We start from the raw sequence: 6,765 nt of genomic DNA on the forward strand, positions 1-6,765 counted from the left end.
TTTAAGTAGTTTCTTAACAATCGCTACGTGATCGTCAGCTGTATTGTAGCTGATTATCTTTTTATAGCAAATCGGCCGATTCGCTCCTCGAGATCAAAACTTTAGCCGATCGAAATCCCTGGAAATTTGACACGTTTTCTTCCTTGCCAATCAACAGGTTAGATTGGCTAGCACGCCGTGCGAACCGCACCAGGGCAATCACCCGAACAGGAGTTAAGCAGATTCGTCCGGGTCATGTGTCCGACGCTGAGGGTCAATCGGCTGACTTTTAGCGCCAACAGAATGTAAAGTAGGTCATTGATCACTACAAAAGGGGAGCCCTACCCCGTTGTAAAGGAAGATCAGTTTTTCCAATCATGAATATTGTTCCCATTGTATCTTTAGATCTGTTCGGTGTCAAATTCCTTTGAGACCAACAAGAAGAATGGGGAAGTGGGCCATAGAGCTGGCTGAACATGTCATTAACTTTGTTCTGAGTGCCATAAAATCACAAGTATTGGCAGACTTCATCACAGACTAAACGCCTGCATCATCACAGAGTGAAGGCACAATCACCGAACCAGTGTGGGAGGTCTAGTGTGATGGAGCCTATTGTCATGGAGGAACAGCGGCTTCGGTAGTTTTGAATCCACCATCGGGCATCAAGCTAAGATATGCATTGAGATTGAATTGTGACAATTGTACCAACAATGTAGCAGAATACGAGGGGTTGCTATTAGCCCTTCAAAAGGCAAGGGCAGTAGGGGCACAAAGGGTTGTGATACTAATAGACTTAGAATTGATATCGGGTCACGTGGACAAATCTTACAAGGTAAAAAACCTAGATATGGCACAGTATCTTAAAGTTGTCCGAAGCATGGAAAAATATTTCCTTGGATTCATAGTGAAATGTTTGCCGAGGGGCTATAACAAAATAACAAGGAGGCTGACATCATCGCAAAAGCAGCAGCAGCAAAAGCCCCATTACCTCCGATTGTGTTCTATAAGACTTCATCACACAAGTCAATCAACACATAAGAACAGCCTATCAAGTTTGTGAATGCGATACACAGCGAAGATTGGAGGGCGCCAATAATTGCCTTCCTCAATAGTTATTACAAACTAGAGGATGAGAAAAGTGGGAAAAGGTTGGCCTTTCAGGCAAGAAATTATTGCATGAGGGGGGGAACTTGTATAGAAAGGGCGCGTGTGCTCCATTATTAAAATGCATTGCCATTGACCAAGCTAAAGAATTATTGCAAGAAATACACAACGGAATGTGCTCACATCATATGGGCACAAGAGCGCTGGTCAGCAAGGCATTCAGGCAAGGTTTCTATTGGCCTTTAACAGTAGTAGATGCGCACGAAGTAGTTCGGAAGTACAGTAACCCTTTAACAGTAGTAGATGCGCACGAAGTAGTTCGGAACTACAGTAACTGCTAGTGGATACCTCTGATTTGGCCTTTGCCACAATGGGGCATCGACATAGTGGGGCCACTACCTACTGCACAAGGAAATTTATCTTACACTATCGTTGCAGTAGAGTACTTCTCCAAGTGGATTGAGGCAAAGCAAGTACAAAACATAACCTCCGGAACAATCCAAAAGTTTTTTTTGGCAGAACATCATCTGTCGCTTCAGAGTACCTTATGAGATAACAGTTGACAATGCGAAGCAATTCGACAGTTCGATTTCAAAGAGTTTTGTCGCGAGCCGGGCACGAAGTTATGTTTCTCATCAGTATATCACCAACAATCGAATGGGGCAGTGGAAAGAGCAAATGGAATCATATTCGCAAGCATCAAGAAAAACATAACAGACCTCCCGAGGGAAAAATGGGTAGATAAGTTGCCGAGGGTCATCTGGTCCAACAATACGAAGGACTCAAGAACAACATAGTTCTCATCATTGAAGTTGTTATACAGAGAAGAAGCAATGACAGCAGAGGAAGTAAAGCTAGGGTCCTGGAGGATAGAACAAGAACTGAAGCAGGAGGACATTGGAGCATCAGTTGATAATATTGAAGATCTAAGAATGCAAGCATCAGAGAATCTTAATTATTACCAGGAAAAAATGAAGAGGTGGTTGTGGCGGAACCACCTCGGATTAGCTTGATTAATCAGAGTTTAGCCGCCTAACATGCGACACTCCTGATTAACTTGAGCTAACACGAAGCGCCGTCGGACTTCATCCGATTTAACCACTTAAACAGGATCGAGTTCAGCAAACCCACACGAAGGTGAGCGGTTATAGAGAATACAATGAGTCCACGGATTTTAAACAAGTTTTACTCATTTTGGTTCCACCACAAAATCCAACATTAGGGTTTACAAACAAAGATCAACAGAGAAAGCTAGCGGAAGACTTCGTCGGGGTCGGACGTCCGGGCGAGGCCAGCCAGAACATCACTGAGTCCTCTCCTCGCCGTCCGAGGAGGGGTCCCACTCGACCGTCCAGCCTGGCGGAAGCTGGGGCGGCCAAGCGCCAACAAGGGAGGGGTCGCGAACTGCAACTTTACCTGAAAAACAGGAGCCACAACAAGGCTGAGCTACTAAGCTCAACAAGACTTAACCGGGGAGGAGCCAACTACTCTTCCAACTAGACATGCAAGGCTTCTTGGCTGAGGGGTTTGTTTTGCCAAAAGCACTAAGTAACCTATTTTCAAGTTTTAGCTCCGGTTCTAGATTTACTTACCAGTCTAGGTTGTGCAACCTATTCTAAGCAAACATCGAGCCAAACAAGTGTGTAGATAAAAACAACAACCTTGCCATCATCAGATTCCTCATTTACTCAGGGTGACATAGCGATCAAGTAATCTCAAACTGTGAGAGGCAGACGAATCGATTCGAGTTCTTTAACCATGCATGGTGAACCTAGCCCCACGACATCCGCGCACCCGGAGGTCGCTTCCTGTGTCGGCCTTCCCCATCGATCCCCTAACCCGTGTCGGGCCCATTTCCTTTGGTGCAAGGTTCCACAGACCCGGTCTCTGCCGTTCTGTGACCACGCTTTGCCACCACGTGCGACAACCAGCAGGGGAAACTCCATTCCAAGAACAATGGGGCAACCGCTCACGTCTAGGTTCAATCAGGTACTAGGCTTCCTCATCCCATACTAAGTATGAGGCTAGTACTTTCAAACACTTGATCACGAACACCACCACTGTCGGGCCTTAGCAAGTTTTCATAGACAGACGGGGCGACCATCCGACCACCAAAGTGTTACCAACCCTGCCCCGTCCATCGTCCTTATAGTTGTAACAGGAGAGTAAACATGCAACTCCTACAACTCGCGAGGGACAGGAGATCACTCGGCTTTTACCGTCTCCTATTTAAGCAATGCAGCTACTCGGTCCAACAGCTAGTGCTCATATCAAGGGTTACTAAGTCATGTATCTAGGGTTTCACACAACTCCTAAACGTAAATGCACAAACATGCTATTCGGAAGGCATGTGCAAGTTTGGCAAAAACACGTAGGATTTTCATGCAACCGGGGCTTGCCTGCAAACAAAGAGGGCGGAAACTGCTCGACTTCGGGGGCGGCTTCGACTTCAGCGGGCAGGAACTCGGCTACAGCTTCTTCTTCGGGCACCGGGTGCAGCTCGTAGAAGCCGTCAGCGAGATGCAACTCTACACGAATGCAATGCAGGGGTTAGCTTAAACGTTTAAGTCGACAGCAACACTGGCTCTCTTGAGCCTAGAAACTCGCGACAAGGAGCAGGAGGTTAAGGCTGTTTGAGAGAGCTGATGATGATCATGAGGTAAGGGAGGAAGGAAGCTAGTGGTCTGATCCTTGAACTAGAGGATGTGATAACTGGGATCCTCAGACGGAAGCGCTGAAGGGTTCCCATGTTTTACACTTACACCCTCAAGTTGAAGAAAAAGATCACAGCCAAGCCCTCGGGCGAGGCGGACAAGGGTCGGCGAACAGACAGGGTCGGACGAGATGGAACTGGGGTCGGGCGGATAGGAGGGGTCGGTCGAGGCGGACTTAGGGTCGGCACTCACCTTCTTCCTGAAAGGAAAGCTTGGGGTCGGGAAGAGGCCGACTTGGGCGCGGAACTAAAGCTTCGATCAGGGACTAAGATTGGCGATACTCCGGCGGCGGCGCTGCTTCTTGCGGATCACAAGAGAGCTCTACGCAGCACAAGGAGCACGCTGTTGGTGACTTGGATGAACTGAGAAGGAACTGGGAGATGAACTTTTCAAGAACTGGGTGGGTGGCGCTAGAAGCTTGAGCAGGGAGCTAGAGGAAACTAAGGGCAACAAAGGCGGAGGGAACTCCGGCGACAGGGGCATTCCTTTTATAGCTACTGGAGCAGAGGAACGGAAACGTCGCGGAGAGAGAGAAGGGGAGCGACGCGAAGGCCGGGGAGAAGCAATGGAGTGCTCTGCCGTGGCGGCGATTGAGCAAACCGGACGGTGCTGCAGAACTCCGGGGGTGACGCCAGCGATCATTGCGCTACTTCGTCAGGGCGGCGTAGGCGCGGGTAGACCGGTGGTTGGGATTTGGCGGAGAGCGGGCGTCGCCGTGCGGAAAAAGTGATAGAAGCGACCGGTTAAACGGCGCTAGAATCAAGGGCGCACAGGTGGAATAACAAGCGGACGCGGCGCGGGGGAGAGCGCGGAACAACAGATTGTCGGGCGGCTTCTGACAGAGCGGGGAAAGGGACTGTCGCGGCCGCGGTCGGGGTTGGCGGTTGGGGAATCGTCGTGTAGCGATGACCGGGCGGCGCAACTGTTGCTGGAAGGGACGGAAAAGACGGGCGACATCGGTCTCCGGGGCCGGGATCCGGTATCGCGATGATGGGCGCGGGAGACGAGGGTCTGCAGAAAGGGGTGCAGAGGGCTTCCGCTGCCATTGGGGAAAAACGGCGTGGGAACCCACTTGGTCGCTTGCCAGAGACAAAACTGAGCGGTGGCGTCGGAGAAGATGAGCCACGCGGCAGGAAAGCTCTAAGGCGGCCACGCAACTCGAGTGCGGCTGGTGCGGGGGATCTGGAAAAGATCTCACGGGTCCACCGGGGGAAAAAGATCGGACGGGTGAGGAAGATCAGCAGGATCCGACGGAGGGCTGAACTCGCCAGGGTCGGGAAAGAGGAACGAACGGTAGGGGTCGGATCTCAGGGGTCAGAACTGGCGGAAGACTGAGCACTTAGGTGCGGTCAACAGAGCAACTGACTGAGGTTAAAGGCTGAGATCAACTTAACTGGGAAAGATTAAGGGTCGGTCATTACAGCCTACCCCTCTTAAAAAGAATCTCGTCCCGAGATTCAAGATCAAGGGTGTGCTGCTCTTACCTCCTGGATGAGATAGAAAACCTGGAAAACGCTTGTTCAGATATTCTTCCGTCTCCCATGTCGCTTCATCTTCGGTGTGGTTTCTCCAGAGGATCTTGTACATCCTCACCACTTGGCGTCGGGTGTGCCTTTCCTTCTGGTCAAGAACTCGATCTGGGTACTCGGCGTAGGTCAGGTCAGGTTCGACTTGAAGCTGTTCTTGTTCTAGGATCTCTGCTGGAACTCGGACACATTTCTTCAACTGAGACACATGGAAAACATCATGTATGGCTGATAGCTGTTCTGGGAGTTGGATCCGGTAAGCAACAGGTCCACATTTCTCCACAATCTCATAAGGGCCAACATAGCGTGGAGCTAACTTGCCCTTTATTCCAAACCGTTGCACTCCTTTGGTTGGGGAGACTCTAAGGTACACATGATCACCAAGGTCGAACTGTAGGGGTCTCCTCCTCTGGTCAGAGTAACTCTTCTGTCGCGATTGGGCAGCCTTGAGATTTGCCTGAATTACCTTCACTTGCTCCTCGGCTTCTATTACTAAGTCAGGGCCATAAACTTGTCTTTCTCCTGGTTGGGACCAGTTCAAGGGTGTTCGGCATCTTCGGCCGTACAGGGCCTCAAACGGCGCCATCTTCAAACTGGCCTGGTAGCTGTTATTGTAGGAGAACTCTGCTAAGGGCAGGCACTTGTCCCAGTTTTTGTCATAGTGGATGACACAAGCTCTTAACATGTCTTCGAGGATCTGATTTACTCTCTCGGTTTGGCCATCGGTTTGGGGATGATACATTGAGCTTCGGATGAGCTTGGTGCCCATGGATGCTTGTAGTTGCTCCCAAAAACGTGCCACAAACTGAACTCCTCTGTCTGAGACTATAGTCTTGGGTACGCCATGTAGGGAAACGATACGGTCGAGGTACAACTCTGCGTACTGACTGACGGTGTAGGTGGTACGCACAGGAAGGAAATGTGCCGTCTTGGTCAGACGGTCCACTATAACCCAGATAGAATCATACCGTTGAGTTGTAAGGGGTAACCCAACTATGAAGTCCATGCTGATGTCTTCCCATTTCCAAGAGGGGATGGGTAGCGGCTGCAAGGTTCCTGCTACCTTCAAGTGACTGGCCTTGACACGTTGACAAGTGTCGCATTCTGAAACATAACGAGCTATCTCCGGTTTCATCCCACTCCACCAAAAGGTCTGACGGAGATCATGGTACATCTTGTTGCTGCCAGGGTGGATGGAGAACTTGGAAAGATGAGCTTCATCTAGGATTTGCTTCCTTAACTCGGGGTCGGCGGGCACTACTAGTCGGTTTCCATAGTACACACCTCCCGTTTGGTCCTGCCGGAAAAGCTTATATCCCTCGTCTTTTACCAAGACCTTACTGATGATCCATTTTACTCCTTCATCCTTAGCTTGTGCTGACCGAATCCGGTCCTCTAAAACTGAGTCAAGGATGATGTGATCAAGGGTTCCATGGGGAACA

The sequence above is a fragment of the Setaria italica genome, chromosome IV (genome assembly GCF_000263155.2).
Source record: "Setaria italica strain Yugu1 chromosome IV, Setaria_italica_v2.0, whole genome shotgun sequence".
In the NCBI taxonomy this organism is placed as follows: Eukaryota; Viridiplantae; Streptophyta; class Magnoliopsida; order Poales; family Poaceae; genus Setaria; species Setaria italica.